The 17,188-nt window shown below is 48.3% G+C and overlaps 1 protein-coding gene across 2 annotated transcripts in view; it reads left to right on the forward strand.

Moving 5' to 3' along the window:
• The first annotated feature begins 686 nt into the window (after window positions 1–686).
• NRXN2 (neurexin 2) overlaps window positions 687–17,188 on the forward strand; it is a 250,888-nt gene continuing 234,386 nt past the window's right edge. The window contains exons 1-2 of one of the 2 annotated variants that reach the window (XM_063146185.1): window positions 715–739; window positions 16,717–16,782. The gene's annotated coding sequence lies outside the window, so the exon portion shown is untranslated. Of the gene's footprint in view, window positions 740–16,716; window positions 16,783–17,188 lie in introns of both variants that reach the window. The other variant, XM_063146186.1, reaches the window with a different exon arrangement.

A 17,188-nucleotide genomic window follows, 5' to 3' on the forward strand; every position in this document is an offset into this window, starting at 1 on the left:
CCCTGCATGAGCCAAGGGGTTGGACTAGATGGCCTCTGAGGTGCCTTCTGGCTCTAGGATTCTGTGAAAGCACATGCTCGTCGGTGCCTGCCCTTCTATATCTCTATGGTTTGGGGTGGGTGAGTCTCTCCTCCTCCCCCTATGCCTCCCCCCCCCCCGGCAATATTATTCCAGTGGGAAAAGACCTGATCTTTTGGTTGTTGCTTTTTTGCACCACTAACGATTTTCCTTCCTGGAGCTGTTTTCGCTCATGCTGAGTTCTTGCCGGCCGCCAACTCAACACACTTTTCCCCTCAAGGCTGCTTGGTTTGTGTGGTTCTTCTTTACCATTTTTATTGTTTTTAACCAGGAAAAAAAAAAGCATTTTCTCTCGCTGGGCGATGAGGCCGTTTGCCCTAAATGCTTTTTTTTTTTTTTAAATCCTAAAAGAAACCAAATTTTTGTTTTCTCCCTGTTCCCCCTTCTTGTTATTACTTTGGTTCTGTCTGGCTCTGTCCGGGATTTTCAGTTTCTTCTCTCCTTTCTGTTTATTTCGGCATCCAACCCTCAATCCCTTCCCCTTCTCTATCTCCTGGGGGCCTGGATGTCTGTCACAAGTTAAAAACAGCTTTTAAATTGTGGCAAAGAGGGGAAAACCCTCCTTTTTTCCGTGCGTTTATATGACTCGTGTTTTTTCTTTCTTTCTTTTTTTCTTTCCTTCCCCTTCAAGGTCCAGCTCACCTGACGTTAAACAGCCAAGGTATGGTTTTAAGTTTCTTTCAACAAACGAGATTTTACTTTCTCCTGTTCTCCTCCCAAACTCCTTGCCATCTCTCTCTGTCTTTCTCCTTCTCCATCTCTCTCCTTCTCGCTCTCCAGTTTTCTCCTCCTCCTCCTCTGCTTGAGCCATCTCATCCACGGTTCTTTCTAACATTGCTCAGTTCGTTTGCTTATGCAGCTGAATTATATATTTATTTGTATTATGTGGTTGGTTGGTTTCGGGGTTGTTTTGTATATGAATGTTTATTAGAAAGAGAGAGAGAGGGGGAAGAAGGAAAAGCATGTTTCGGAGAGAGAGAGAGCCAAAGAAAATGGTGTTTCATCTTGTGGGCGCTGCAGAGCTTTGATGAACTGTGTGACTTAACGTTGATGATCTGATTATTCACTGCCTCGTGTGGTTTCTCCATTGATTGCTTTGGATGTGTTCTTGGGGACTCATTCAGTGGCTGGCACAGGCTGGCATCACACACCCAAGACAGGATGGGGCTGTAGGGCCAACACAAGCCAGCCAGGACCTAAGCTTTGGGGGCTGGATTTGGGCGAGGGTTAGATTCCCCGTCCAGTTTTTCCTCCAGAATAAGCTTCCTGCAACGCCAGCAAACTTGAAGGTCCAGCTTGTTGGGTTGCCGTTAGTTCCACACACCCGGGTTTAACTAGTTCAAAGCTACTTTGGGGGACGTGCATCTCCTATCTTTGTTGACTGCAGTGGGCTTCCACCCACCCCATAATAGTGCTTGGGCTGAAAACCTGCTGTTCTTTTGTGCCCTTCTTCTGTGGGGAAGAAGGGGGCACCCGTCCCATAACACTACAACGTTAAGTAGGGAAGGCTGGAGAAGGCCTTTCTCTTCTGCTCAGGAGGAGAGGAAGAGAGCGAGCTCTCTACCCAGAACCGCCCACCCCATTTCTTTTCAAGAGCCCTGGTGAGAGAAAGTGGTACAGTCCTGCATGATCTTCTGGGATGCTGTCCATGTACAAAGCCATACATCTGGAAGGCGCAATTGAGCAGTCAACCAGCCATAGCTGCTAACTGGCCCTTTCACACAGGGGTGTTCAACCCACAGGCCATGTGCGGTCTTCGGTCACTCCTGGTGTGGCCCGCGGAGCTCTGGGAATGCTGCCCACTTTCTGCCCACAGCCCAGCCAATCAGCTGGACTGCAGGGGGTGGGTGGGCAGGTATCCTGTTCCAAGGCTCCTCTTAGCACTGTTGCTAGAGAACACTGGGAGTTGGGCTTCAAAGCTCCTACCTCTGCCTGCCAAGATGTATGACTGCATGGATCATTGAAATTTGGGAGAGGCCTCTCGCAAATTCTGCATTCCTTCCAGGAGGGGCCATAGTTCTGGGGGCTGAGCGCTAAGCCACCCTCGTCTGAGCGCTAAGCCACCCTCACCCTGTCGCCCATCCACCGTTACCAGCACATGGACAGCAGCCTGAAGCAACATGCACACAGGTCCTCTGGTGGCAGTCTTCTGCGCTAGGCTTGTATTTCTATTTAAACTGGGACGATTATTTCTAAATTTGCATCTATACATATCTGTTAGCAAATGTTATGCAGAACAGCACCCTCTTGCCCAATTTTTTTGGTGACATATTTAAAATGTTAGCCGTAATGTAAAGAAAATGTCTTTGGAAAAGTAAGATCTGCACCTTTCCCTCCGGCAAATGATTGACGTTCAACCCATCACCATGCCAGAAACCAAACTCATCTAAAAGAGAGAGAGAGAGAGAGTCTGAAAGACAGTGTGACCTGAAAGGAAGCTTGCATCTGGAAGAAGTCAGGGCCAGTATTAGCACCCAATTACCATCTTCTCCAGCCTCAATTTCCCTTCTGTCTCAAAGAAGGACTTGGAAGGAGGGGGCTTCATCTAGAAACCCAACATCTGTTCCTGCAGGACTTTTCAGGCCAGTCGATGTGACTTTATTTATTTATTACATTTATCTACCGCCCCATAGCCGAAGCTCTCTGGGCGGTTTACAAAAGTTAAAAACAGTGAACATTAAAAAGTATACAAAATTTAAAACCATCAAAACCATAAACAGTATAAAAACAACGGTATCCATTTAAAAACAACACTTCTGAGGTCCGTTAAAAAATGCTGTTAACTGCCTGGGAGAAGAGAAAAGTCTTGACCTGGTGCCGAAAAGATAACAGTGTTGGTGCCAGGCGAGCCTCATTGGGGAGATCATTCCACAGTCCGGGGGCCACCACCGAAAAGGCCCTCTCCCTTGTTGCCATCCTCCGAGCTTCCCTCAGAGAAGGCACTTGGAGGAGGACCTTAGATGTTGAGCGCAGTGTACGGGGAGGTTCATGTCGGGAGAGGCGTTCCGTCAGGTATTGTGGTTCCAAGACATGTAAGGCTTTATTCGGTTAAAACCAACACCTTGAATTGGTCTTGGAAACATATAGGCAGCCAATGCAAGCAGGCCAGAATCGGTGTTATATGTTCGAACCTTCTGGTTCCAGTTATCAATCTGGCTGCTGCATTTTGCACAAGCTGCAGCTTCCGAACCGTCTTCAAAGGCTGACCCACGTAGAGGGCATTGCAGTAATCTAATTTGGAGGTTACCAGTGTATGGACGACTGAAGCTACGTTATCCCTGTCCAGATAGGGGCGTAGCTGGGCCACCAAACAGAGTTGGTAGAAAGCACTTTACCGTATTCGGAGGGCACCACCCCGAAGCAGTCCTCGGCACCTCCACAGCATAGGTGCCAGCAGCTCCAGAATCGGACAGCGGCCCTTTAAGAAGTAGTCAGGGAACAAACCAAAAACTAGCAAGACTTCTTCAAAGCCTGCAAAATGAAACAGGAGCTGAATTCGCTGTAGGAAGGAGGCAGCCATGTGTGTAAGACTGCCATGCGTGTGTTGCTTGCGCAGGGAACAGATGGCCAGGTGCAATCTGAAGAGTCGGAGCTGCCAGTAATGGGCCCCGTTGCAGCAGTCCCACGCGGCACTCAGACCTAGAGTGGCCACTTATGCATTGCCGGGGGGGGGAAGAAGGTGATGCATCACCAGAAGAGACAAAAGAGGACACAGATTAGCGTAATATGTGCATCTGCTGAGTTACATGTATAGATGCAAATTTGTTAAGAATGACTGTGGCTGGATAATTAAGTTCCTTGCTTTGCTTTCCCTTCGTGGGGTTTAAACCGGGCTTACACAGGATAGCCCTTCAAGCAGAGGACTCCTTCAAATGGAGGACTGCCCCCTGTAACTTAAGACACATGGCCACCCTAGGTACCTAGGCCCTCTCAGTGGCACGGGTGACCTCAAGAGATTGCAGACAGAGTTGCTCCTTCCGTGCTCAAGGTGCGGGGTCTTCTCTGCCGTGGCCCCATGGCAGTGGGACTCACTGCCGAAAGAATTGCTCTTGGCTGTTTTAAGTGCATGCTTTCAAACGGGCCATAAAAAACTAACATCACTTCTAGTCCGCCTTTCCTGGATGCATTTTTAGGCTATTTGATTGATTATTAACTTTCATATACCGCCTTCTTTGCTAAAAAGCCATCGAGGTGGTGAGTATCCATTTAAAACATGAGAACACAACCAAAATAACGTTAAAAACTTTGAAATAATTTAAAGAGCTAAATTAAGAAGACGTGTCTTCACACCATTTCTAAAAGCCGATGTGAATTGGAGGTACACCCCACCCACCCAGCACTACATTGAAACCCTGTGGCTTCATTTCGGCCCATAATACCGTAGTGCAGTCTCTAATAATTTATCAGCGTCTGATCTATCACATTTCTCTCCCTGCTATTTAACACCTACCTGAAACTGCTGGGGTGGTTGGGGAGGTTGTTCAGAGTTTGGAAGTTCAGTGCCACCAGTATGCTGATGACGCCCAGCTCTATCTCTGGATGGGGTCACCCTCCTCTTGAAGACTAGGGCTTGCAGGTTGGATGTACAGTAGTCTTGGACTCCGTCCTGAAATGGGATGCTCAGGTTTTGGCAGTGGCCAGGAGTGCATTTGCTCAGCTGATGCTAGTGTGCCAACTGTGCCCATTCCTGGAGTTGTCTGATCTGGTCATAGAATCATAGAATAGCAGAGTTGGAAGGGGCCTACAAGGCCATCGAGTCCAACCCCCTGCTCAACGCAGGAATCCACCCTAAAGCATCCCTGACAGATGGTTGTCCAGCTGCCTCTTGAAGGCCTCTAGTGTGGGAGAGCCCACAACCTCCCTAGGTCACTGATTCCATTGTCGTACTGCTCTAACAGTCAGGAAGTTTTTCCTGATGTCCACCTGGAATCTGGCTTCCTTTAACTTGAGCCCGTTATTCTGTGTCCTGCATTCTGGGAGGATCGAGAAGAGATCCTGGCTCTCTGTGTGACAACCTTTTAAGTATTTGAAGAGTGCTATCATGTCTCCCCTCAATCTTAGTTACATGCCTTAGTTACATCCTGTTTAGACTACTGTAACATGTTCTACGTGGGGCTGCCTTTGAAAAGTATTGGGAAACTTCTGCTAGTTTAGAATGCTGTAGCCAGAATGTTAACCAGGGTTGATTACTGGGAGTGTGTGATTTTCTTCTCGCAAGAGCTTCAATGGGCACAATTCAAAGTGCTAGTTATGACCTGTAGACCCCCTCCATAATTTGGGACCAGGCTGCCTGAAAGACTCCTGTACAGGTCTGCCCAGGTTTGAAGATCATCAGGGGATGCCCTTCTCTCTGTCCTGTTGCCACGTCTGCTGGGGATGCAAGACAGGGCCTTACTGGTGGCTGCTCCCAGGCCTTAGAACTCCCTAGTGAGCTGAAGTTCCCCTCTCTTTGTTGTCAGAAGGCAAATCTGTTTTTATTCAGACAGGCCTTTGGCATGTAAGCCTGGTCTGTCGCTGTTGGGTTTTTTAGGGTGCTCTCTATTTTATTGTTGTGGTTTTGATTGCATTTCGATGGACCTGTTTCCCCCTTGTGACATTTGAATTAAGATTTTGTTCTTGACTTGTATTTTATTATTGCTCATTGCCCTAGAAAAAATAAATCAGTGGAAGGCCCTCTGTCATTCCAACTACCCTCCAGTGGCATGTAGCGAACGGTGGTGAAGTGGACATGAATGTGTGGACATGGAAGTGTGGAAGTGGGGGTGCAGGCTGGCGGAGGGGCTGTGTTTGGAAAAATGGAAAAGTGCAGGAAGGAAGGGTGGGTGGAGAAGCAACTGACGGCAGCATAGAAGTTGCTCAAACCACACCAGAAGTTCCGAAGCAGGCTCTTGATCATCCAGGGTGAACGTGGCAGGATAAAAGAATTATTATTATTTTTAATATTAGAAGAGGTACATGCCTTGCACGAGACTGCTTCGTGCTCCTCTGATGAAATGCGTGCCCTCGAGTTCCCTTTTCCTTTCTCTGTCACATCAGCACACGTTGCAGAATGCACGGTGTGTGCTACTTTTCGACTGTACCCCTTTGGCCACCCTGGATTAAGCAATGTCAGTTCCCCCGGATTTTAGCTCGTTCCCTTATTATTATTTTTTCTTGGAAAAAAGAAGAAGACTGGAAAAAGGCTTTGTGCTAGAGGCAGAGACTTCTGCTTGGCTGTGGGTCTCCCCCGCCCTCTCTCTGTGCCTTGCACACAGATACAAACAAACCCGAAAGTCTATGTCCGCTTTCCCCAACCAGTTACCTTCTAGATGCGTTGGACTGCAACTCCCACAGTTCTCAGCCAACACAGCCGATGGGAATCATGGGAGTTGCAGTCCAACGCATCTGAATGGCACCAAGTTGGGGAAATCTGGTCCATGCAGTCCTATGCCTGCCTGCTCAGAACCATTGAATTTGATGGAGCTTCCTATGAGATAATTGAGTATAGGCTTGCTGGTTTAGTGCAACTCAGTATTTGGCAAGGAAGGAAATTGTCTTTGGTGCCATTCCTGGGGGAGAACAGGTGCTGTACTGCCCTCCAAGCCCTTGGCTTCCTGATCCCAGTCTTACCTTGACTCCCCCCCCCCCCACTGAATAATTAGAACACGTGAGTTGTGATGGCAAACCATAACTGCCTTATCAAAGGGTTGCTGTCTGGGTCTGGATTTTTCTAACTCAAAAAATGGGCAAGAGGAATAGCTCCTGCTGTGTGTGCCCAAGGAACTAAAGCAACTGCAGCTCGCTGTGACGCCTCCGCAAGCTTGCTCCTTTTTGCGCAACGGTGGGGTTCCATGCTGAGAGCTGTGTGTACCATTTTGAATACACGATGCCCAATTGGGGTAATCATAGAATCATAGAATAGTAGAGTTGGAAGGGGCCTATGAGGCCATCGAGTCCAACCCCACAATCGGGGATTGCTGGGTTGAGCAAACCTCGCCACTGTGGGTTATTTGAGAGTTAAACAACCCTCTGCAAAGTGTGGGTTATGCAAAGGTTGTTTAACTCCCCATTAACCCATGGTGACCAGGTTCGCATGACGTGGCCATCAGGAGTTGTCTATTCAAAACGGCACCTGGTACATGCTGCAGCTGATTCAGGGTCAAACGATTTATTTATTTATTTATTTATTTATTGCATTTCTATACCGCCCAATAGCCGAAGCTCTCTGGGCAGTTTACAAAATTAAGACAATTCAAATATAAAACAACAGTATAAAAACATAATATCAAATACAATATAAAAGCACAACCAAGACAAAAACAGCAGCAATGCAAAAATACAAATTTAAAACAGCAAGTTCAAATTAATTTATAGACTGTTAAAATACCGGGAGAATAAAAAGGTCTTCGCCTGGCGTCTAAAAGAATATAATGTAGGTGCCAAGCGAACCTCCTTAGGGAGCTCATTCCACAGCCGGGGTGCCACAGCAGAGAAGGCCCTGCTCCTAGTAGCCACCTGCCTCACTTCCTTTGGCAGGGGCTCGCAGAGAAGGACCCCTGTGGATGACCTTAGGGTCTGGGCAGGTACATATGGGAGGAGGCATTCCTTCAGATAGCCTGGCCCCAAGCCATTTAGGGCTTTAAATGTTAATACCAGCACTTTGAATCGGGCCCGGACCTGGACTGGCAGCCAATGAAGCTAGAAAAGGACTGGCGTGATGTGGTCTCGTCGGCCAGTCCCTGTTAGTAATCGTGCTGCCCCGTGCTGGTCCTGGCGCATCATGCAAACTGGGTCAGAGAGAATGATTTGCCTTGTGGGAGCTTGTGTACCAGATCCAACACATTCACCATGACACTACGTGGTTCTAGGAGTAGCTGGAAAGTATTCTAGGATGAGTGCTAGGTCCAGCAGCTGAGACAGGAGCCATGAGGAAGGTCCTAGTGTCAAACCCCAGTACCTCAAGCCAGAAGGATGAGGTAGAAGAAGATGGCCAAGAACATTACCTGCCTGGAGAGACACGACCTGTAAGAATAGGTGGTCCTGGGCTACCTGGACCAATAAGGCAGCTTTCTATGAGCTGTCTGGAGCAGCACTGAAACTGATATTACTTTGTAAGCGTGGGCCCACAAAGGTGAGCTCACTCGTAATTTAGGCTCGGTGGAATCAAGTAGCGTTTGTGCAAGATCAAAGGACATCGGAAGAGCCATGCCGGATCAGACGAACGGCCTTATGTAGTCCCTCATGTGCTTCCCACAGCGGCCAACCAGACGCCTCTGGGAAGCCCACGAGCAGCACATGAGTAGGTTTATAGCCCCCCTCCCGCATGGGTTCCCCAGTAATTGGTATTCCGAGTCACGCTGCCTCGGATACTGGAGGTAATATAGAGCCATCAGGACTAGCAGCCATTGATAGCTTGATCCTCCTCCATGAATTTGTCTAATCCGCTATTAAAGCTGTCCGAGTTGGCCGCCTTCGCTACATCTTGTGGTTGCGAATCCCATGGCTTAATTACGCCCATGTGCTGCGTGAAGCGGGATTTCCTTTCCTCGGCCCTTAATTTCCTATCGTTCCACTTCGTTGGACGGCCCTGGGTCCGAGTGTTATGAGAGAGGAAGAAAAACGTGTCCCTTATCCACTCCCTCCACACCATGAAGAATAGTGTCTATCATGTGTCCCCCCCCCCACCCCTTCACTAACCTTTCTTTAAAGCTAAAAAGTCCCCAAGGCGGCAACCTTCCTTCCTAGGGGAGTTCAAGTCTGACCTGATGGGATCTGAGCTGGCGGTGACCGAACAAGAAAGAGATCTTGGGGTTGTGGTGGACAGCTGGATGAAAATGTCAACCCAGTGTGCGGCTGCTGTAGAAAAGGCAAATTCCATGTTAGGCATAATTAGAAACCGAATTGAGAATAAAACCGACATTATCGCACTGCCTTGGTTTTACAAATCTATGGTGCAACCACACTTTGAATACTGTGTACAGTTCTGGTCACCATACCAAAAAAAAGACAAGACGAGACATTGTAGGCTTTGAAAAGGGCACATTTAGCATCACCAGGACCGCATTTAGCATCACCTGGACAGCTAGGCACACACATTACCTAGTCACCGTCTTTCCTCACTATGATGGGGAGATGTATCATATGCCTGTTTCAATTAGAGGTATTGTTTCTGAATTGCCATCAGTGTGGAGGGAAGAGGCACAGGCAAACTGTATGCAAACCTGCGTCCTCTTTTGACCTCATTTTGGGCAATGTGTAAGTAGCCACCCCGTGGTGGGTGTGTTCGTCTGTGCTTGGCAGGAATGGTGAGGAGTGAGGTCAGAGGCAAGGTGCAAAAAGTACAGACGGTGACAATTATGTTCAAACTGAATGTGTGTGTGTCTATAACGCTTAAATGTAACTCGCTGTAATTGTTTTACGTACATTTGAGCTTTACTGCAGTTGTCAGAATTCGTGCCCTTTGCATCTCGTTTCTCTCTGACTTTGCTGCTCACGATCTTCACCTCTCTCACTGCACACAGAGTATTTATTTATTTATTTATTTATTACACTTCTATACCGCCCAATAGCCGAAGCTCTCTGGGCGGTTCACAAAAATTAAAACCACAGTAAAACACCCAACAGGTTAAAACACAATTACGAAATACAGTATAAAAATAGAGTAATATATACCCAACAACTTCAGGTAACACTTCATACAGGTGAGGAAGTGGTCTCTAGTCAACAAAAGTGTGGTGTAGTGGCAAAAGTGTTGGGCTAGGAGTCGGGAGATTCGGGTTCTAGTCCCCACTCGGCCATGGAAACCCACCGGGTGACTTTGGGCCAGTCACACACTCTCAGCCCAGCCTACCTCACAGGGTTGTTGTTGTGAGGATGAAATGGAGAGGAGGAGGAGGATTATGTATACCGCCTTGGGTTCCTTGGAGGGGGAAAAAAGGCAGCATGTAAATGCAATAATAAATAAATAAAAATATATGCCAAAATAAATGTACTTTTAGACAGAAACTGTATGGTCCCTGGGGGACATAGGATTCTTTTGGATTCCCCCTTCCTGAGCTGTAGAGACTCCTATCAGTTTGGGAGGAGGGTTCTAAGATCTCATTCTCTCCCCCCCCCTCCCCATGACCATGGCAGGCACTGCAAAAACAAAACAAAAAAATCCAAAACTGATTTGGAAGATCTGGTAGATTCCTCTAGATGGGCTCAGAGTAGGGGTCTCGGAGGAATCCATCCCGGGTGGAGTGAAGCACACTGAGTTTTCATCACCTCCCCCCCGCAACTTCGGTTTGCTTTCTCACAAGCTGATTCCCCCATAAATAGCAATTTGTGTGAATTGTGGCCTAATTTGCATGATTTGAATTTTTGGGCGAAATTTGTGCAAATTGCAACAATGCCATTTATTTATTTATTTATTACATTTATATACCGCCCCATAGCCGAAGCTCTCTGGGCGGTTTACAAAAGTTAAAAACAGTAAACATTAAAAATATACAAAATTTAAAACCATCAAAAACATAAAAACAACAGTATAAAAACATTTAAAAACGACAGTTCTGGGGGACCGTTAAAAAACAAACTTAGCGTCGTTAAATGCTGTTAAATGCCTGGGAGAAGAGAAAAGTCTTGACCTGGCGCCTGAAAGATAACAGTGTTGGTGCCAAGCAAGACTCATTGGGGAGATCATTCCACAGTTGGGGGGCCACCACTGAAAAGGCCCTCGTTATGCATTTTTTTAAGCCCCCAATGTTCCTGGATTTGGGGAAGAAACCAGCGCTTTGCCTCGCCTTTTGAAAATGGCATTGTAACTTCTTGATGTAGGAGATATAATAGATGGTAGGAAATACTTGGTGGCAATTATTTGCCTCATATGACTGGGTATCAAATTTAGGTAGTTGGGGGTTGCATACGGTTCCCTGTAGCCTGAAAAGGACGCGAGAAACTAAGAGAATATTGTGAGCAGAAATTGACAGAATACTTTGAGGCGCCATGACCGGACCGGCCTATAGTATTCCAGTCATGGTGACAACATAGATTTCTGTAAAGGCATTATGAATATTGGCAGTTTTATTTTCATTTCCCATCCCAATGAGCACTAACCTACAATTTGCAGGTTTTAGAGTGGTTGTGCACTAGGGCCACTTTTTTTATTGAGCTAACCGCAAAGATCCCTTTCCTGGTTAGTCACTGCTAGCTCAGGCCCCATCACTCTGTGTGTGTGTGTGTGTGTGTGTGTGTGTGTGTGTGTGTGTGTGTGTGCTGTCATGCCCCATGCCATCTTCTTCAAAGGATGACTTGGAGACACACTCCACCCCCAAGCCAAGCATTACAGAGGAGCTGCCTGTGTCAAGAAACATTGAGGCAGATCCTAGGCTCTCAGGAGAGACTGCATTGACCCTTTCTCTCAAGACATAATTAAGAACATCAGAAGTGCCTTGATGCTGGATCAGACCAAGGGTCCATCTAGTCCAGCACTCTGTTCACACAGTGGCCCACCAACAAGCAGGACATGGTGCAACAGCACCCTCCCGCCCATGTTCCCCAGCAACTGGGGCACACAGGCTTATTGCCTCGAATACTGGAGATAGCACACAACCATCAGGGCTAGTAGCCATTGATAGCCTTCGCCTCCAGGGATTTATCCAACCCCCTTTTAAAACCATCCAGATTAGCCCCTTCTTGGAGTCTGAGGCAGACACCGAACGGCCACGTAGCCCCAGGAAGTGTAGGAGCCTAGAGATGCAAGCCTGGCCGGCTGCCAGATACAAAAGTGTCTGCCTGAGGAATAAGGACTCCTTGTGAGTAAAGGCATACTTGTGAGTAAGGCGGCACTGATGGCCTGCAGCTGTGCTCTGGGTGGGGTTTGGGAGGCCCAGGGTTAAAAAGCCTACAGTTCTAGGCTCAAGAGTGCTGGAACTATGTGCATTGACTCCCAAACAGCTGCCTTTCTCTTCCCTGGTAACACAGCTCTTCTTTAGAACTCCCTGTGGTTTGGATTGCTCAGTGACCTTGCCTTTGGAACCGACCTGGTCTCATTTCCTGGAGGTCTGTCCTTGCACCACCGTGAGTAGGACATGAACTGGGGGGGGGGGGGGAGAGGCGGAATTGTCCCAGTTTGCATCACTTTACACTTGCTTACACTGAATTGCATTTGGCATTTTACTTTATTTATAAAGTTTGCTTTTAATATCCTGTTCGTTGTTGTAAAGTGATCCCAGGGTGGTCGCAGTATACAATACATTTTCGTCATGAAAAATAAAACTCATTATAAAATTCAATAAATTACACAGAAATCAGGCAGTGTCAATACTGCTACCTCCAGTATTCGAGGCAGTAAGCCTGTGTGCGCCAGTTGCTGGGGAACATGGGTGGGAGGGTGCTGTTGCACCATGTCCTGCTTGTTCATCCCTGGCCGATGGCTGGTGGGCCGCTGTGTGAACAGAGTGCTGGGCTAGATGGACCCTTGGTCTGATCCAGCATCAAGGCACTTCTGATGTTCTTACGTTCTTATGTATGCAATGTTACAGGCATGAATGGCTTCGGCCTGGTCTTGATCCATTTCAGCTGGGTCTTGACCTGCTTCAAGACCAGACCGATTCCGTTGGAATTGGCCCACTTTGGGTTGGAGTTCGTATCCAAGGCTGAAGTGGTGCACAGCCCCAATGTAGATGCAGATATAAACAATAAATTTAACAGAAAACTTACACATGGCCCTCGATAGATAAATCACAGTCCCTTCAATGGGTGTTGCATTGGTTCCCCGGATGCAACAGGGTGTCGTCCCAGGGGCCTCTGGGCATGCAGCCATCCTTCCTCTTCCCAAAGTGAGAATAAAAAGCCTGCTGGATTCTATAGGTGTCTCTCATCCATTCTAGAAACTGTCAGGAGAAACACAGGTTAGGAAAGAAATCATTCCCCTCAGGAGAAGGGGGGGGGTCTTTAATTTCTCACAGGAGAGCAAAATAACACCCTTATCTCAAAAGGATGAGGTAAGATGCAGTGTGCAAAGAAGAAATCTACTTTTAGCATGGGCATAGTAAAATGCTCAGGATACGGGGCTATACAGGTCTCTATGCACTGCAAGGAGCGTGGAGGACAGTGTGGTAGTTCACACCTGACTCCTCGCAGTTCTTCTGGAACCAAACTCAATAGGGCAGCAAGCTGCAATAATCCATAAACTGATGCCAGGTACTGAACTGAAGGCTGGGATTAGAGTTGAGGCGATGTGTGTGCAAAGTTCCTGTATTTATGGGTGCTTCTTACATGCTTTGGGGGAGAGATGCTGTCTGGCTTTAGCAGTTCCCTGTACCACCTTTTATAAAAAACATTAGCCGTGGAGGAAGGTATAGATCAGCCTTCCTCAAGCTGGGGCGCTCCAGATGTGTTGGACTGCATTTCCCAGAATGCCCCAGCATTCTGCAAGCTGGGGCATTCTGGGAGATGCAGTCCAACACATCTGGAGCGCCCCAGCTTGAGGAAGGCTGGTATAGATGGAAACAAAGGCAGCTGGACGCATTTGGTGTTTAAAAGAAATGTTGAAAAACCAAAAAACTACAACAACCCAACAAACAAAACCTGCAACATGAATAAAATATGCAACTCCAGCAAAGTGTACCCTTTCTTTTGCTTCTCTTGCATAACCATCTGCTAATTTATTTTATTTTATAAGAGGATTTATACCTTCTGGGTGTCACAGCGGAAAGCTCCCCCTCGCACGTCCCCCTCCCACTGTGCCTCGGAGGGTGGCGAATTGGACAGACGGGCTTCCTCAGATGTCTCAAGCAGACGGGCAGATTTATAGAAGGCTGGGGGGGAGGCGGTCCTGTAAGTACTGCAGTCCTAATCTGTCCCTCCCTTTATTTCTGATGTTCGGTGGCGCGTGCCGTTGCTTATGTAGCCGAAATAGCGCCACGTACTTGTGAGAGGAGGAGGTGTCAGCGGGCTGTACATATCGATATATTCCCAAAATGTTCCTAATGGAGGAAACTCTCCAAAACAGCCTAATGAGGTCTGAGGGTGGTTGGAGGCCATTGACTGTTTGGAGGCCAGAAAACTGGGAGGGAAGGAGGAACAGGATAAAGTTTCTTGAATAGGATCACTCCTTTCTGCAATGTGTTGGGTGGGAAGGCTTCCTTCCCCCTTCTTTCATCCTTGTCTTATGTCTGCAAGCAGAATCATAGAATCCTAGAATAGCAGAGTTGGAAGGGGCCTACAAGGCCATCTAGTCCAACCCCCTGCTCAATGCAGGAATCCACCCTAAAGCATCCCTGACAGAGGGTTGTCCAGCTGCCTCTTGAAGGCCTCTAGTGTGGGAGAGCCCACAACCTCCCTAGGTAACTGATTCCATTGTCGCACTGCTCTAACGGTCAGGAAGTTTTTCCTGCTGTCCAGCCAGAATCTGGCTTCCTTTAACTTGAGCCCGTTATTCCGTGTCCTGCGCTCTGGGAGGATCGAGAAGAGATCCTGGCCCTCCTCTGTGTGACAACCTTTGAAGTACTTGCATGTTACTGATTTATTTGTTACGTTTCTGTACCGCCCAATAGCTGGAGGTCTCCTGGGTGGCTTACATTCGGGGCAGGGTTTGGTTTGCGGTTCTTGCGATGTGTGGCTCGTGAGGCTGGTCAGAGAACTCATAAGAATATAAACGTAACAGGAGAAGGGCTGGATCCGACCTTGCTGGCATTCTGTTTCCCAACCAGATACTCCCAGGACGGCAGCCCCCCACCTGTGTTCGCCAGGAACTAGCGTACATAGCATATGCTTATGAACATACCCATCAGAATTAATAGCCATTGATAGCCTTCTCCCCAAGGGCCCTGGGGAATGGATTCGGGTCTCAGGGGAATGGATTCATGCCAGGGGCCCCATGGTCTGGACCTAGCAACCCCCTTTGTCTGCTATCTGGGCATGAGTACGATCTATTGAACAGCCACTCAAGAAAATGCAGGTACGAAATAATCCACAGCAGGCAGGTTTGAACTCTGGGTAAACTGTGTAGCCGTTGCAAGCATAAGTAGTCAATTTCTGGAAGAATGGTGTTGGCCCTTGACTCAAACAGGAAGCTGCATTGTCTGCCCTCGAAGCCCTTTTCAATAGTGTCCGGGTCGGATTGTAGTAGCTTGGGGCTGATCTTAGACCTGACATTTTTGCTTCAGGAGGGCATCAACGTGAAGAACGCAGCGCCGTGGAGAGGATGTAATAATAACAACAATTTGGGCAGATTTGTCAGGAGAGAACAGCAAGCTGGCAGCTCTTCTCCACCTGCTCCGGCGCAAAGGTCTCCCGCGTGGGGGGTCCTCCGTGCGAGTTCTTCCGCAGAGGAAAAAGCTTCCTCCCAAACGGGCTGTGTGAGCCTTGCACCGCCCTGGAATCCTCCCTCTCTCTCGTCTGTGTGGCTGGGTCTCTGGGTTGTGCATATTTCAGCAGTGTGGGAAAGGCGTTCAGAGACGAATTCTCATCATTATTTCACGGGTCTGAGAGACGAGGCCTGGCGCTGAGCGAAAGGGAGGACTGGGGGTGAGCCCTGGCTATGCTGCAACCGTGCACTTTGCATATGCTCAGAGACATTTCTCTCTTCTCTGGCATTTAGAATAGAGGCTGTTGCTGTGCCCTGGTGTCACGGGTCGGCATGGTTGGGCTCCTGTTGAGGGCCCACACCTCAGGAGGGGCCCATGGACAAGACTCCCCTGGAGTTGCTCCTTCTTTTTCCGATGGCAAGCTGTTCGTCCACCTGCCTGCCTCTCGCTCCAGCCAAGACGTGAGGAGGAGGAGGAGGAGCAGGAGGAGGAGGAGGAGGAGGGGAGGAAGAGGAGAAGGAGGGGAGGAGGAGGAGGAGGAGCCAGTGACCACGGCAGTGCGAAGGTGGACTAGCTGAGGGAGGAGGCCCCATTGAGAGACCTGGAGCTGGCATTGTCTTCATAAGTTTTTAACCGCTTCTGTAACCGTAGCATCATAGAAGCATAGAACTGGAAGCCATCAATGTCTGCAATGCAGGGATTATAACCCCAGCATTCCTTGCAGAAGGACATCCAGCCTCTGTTTAAACACTAATACTAAACAGAACTTCTGTTTGTGCATGAATGAATGAACGAGCAAACAGACAGACAAGTGAGTGTGTCTGTCAGAGTGGGGCATCTCAGCCCTGGGGGCCAAACCCACCCTTCTGGGCCTCCTTCGGTGGGCACGCCTCCTCTCCCATCCCCCCTCAGCGACCAACCTTGGGTGTTCCCCCAGATTTTTCAGAGTTTCTTCCCCTTCATTGTGAAAGGCTAAACTGCCTCTCCTAATGCTAAACTATTGGCAAGCAGAGCTTTAAGCTCCTGTAGGCGGGCCTTTTTTTTTGTATTTTGGCTCCTCCCCTCCTTTGCCATTGGCCCTGCCCCTTTGCCTCTGGCTCCACCCTGGCTGGAATGCGCCCCCTCCTGGAGCTCATCTGAAATTGATCTCAGCCCTTGACCTGAAAGAGCTTTTCCCATTCCTGGCACATGTGTGTGCAACTATGTCACCCCCACCCCCCCAGGAAGTGCAACTGGGCAACTGGTCACTGATGCCCGGATATCCGCCCTGGCTGGGGGTGCGTGAGGGGGATGTGCTGTACCTGTGGATGGATGTGCTTCTTCAGGGCTTTTCCTCCCTAATGCTGTGATTCTGCTTCTCCAGTAGGGTCCCTACTATACTCCGAAGGGGGGGCAGGCAGAGCAGCCAGTGAGGTGCATCAGACATCAAAAGGTCAGTGCAAACTCCTCCGTCCCACTCTTCTCCCACCCCAGCTATCAGTCCATGTGAGATGCAAAGCCAAAATGCCCTCAGGTGGATTAGGAGGTGCATATTAGGGTGTTCATTTATTATTAGCTTAGCCTTGATTGTTGCGTAGACTATGCAGGCTTCTTTGGTCCACAGAACTCTTCATCAGGTAAAAAGGAAGGCAGACAGATAATGCCGGCTTGGCAGAATATGTTTGCTTATTATCTTGTAACATGTTTTGCTAAATCGCCCCCCCCCCCACTTTATGACTTGGCTATCTTCTAATGTGGATTGTGAATGAGGAGTCTTGTGAAACTCAAAAGCTTGCATATACTGACAGGAACCTGAGCCGTCCCATATTTAACTATACTTTGTTCTTCCTGCCCTATGG

This window comes from Elgaria multicarinata, chromosome 21 (assembly GCF_023053635.1).
Source record: "Elgaria multicarinata webbii isolate HBS135686 ecotype San Diego chromosome 21, rElgMul1.1.pri, whole genome shotgun sequence".
In the NCBI taxonomy this organism is placed as follows: Eukaryota; Metazoa; Chordata; class Lepidosauria; order Squamata; family Anguidae; genus Elgaria; species Elgaria multicarinata.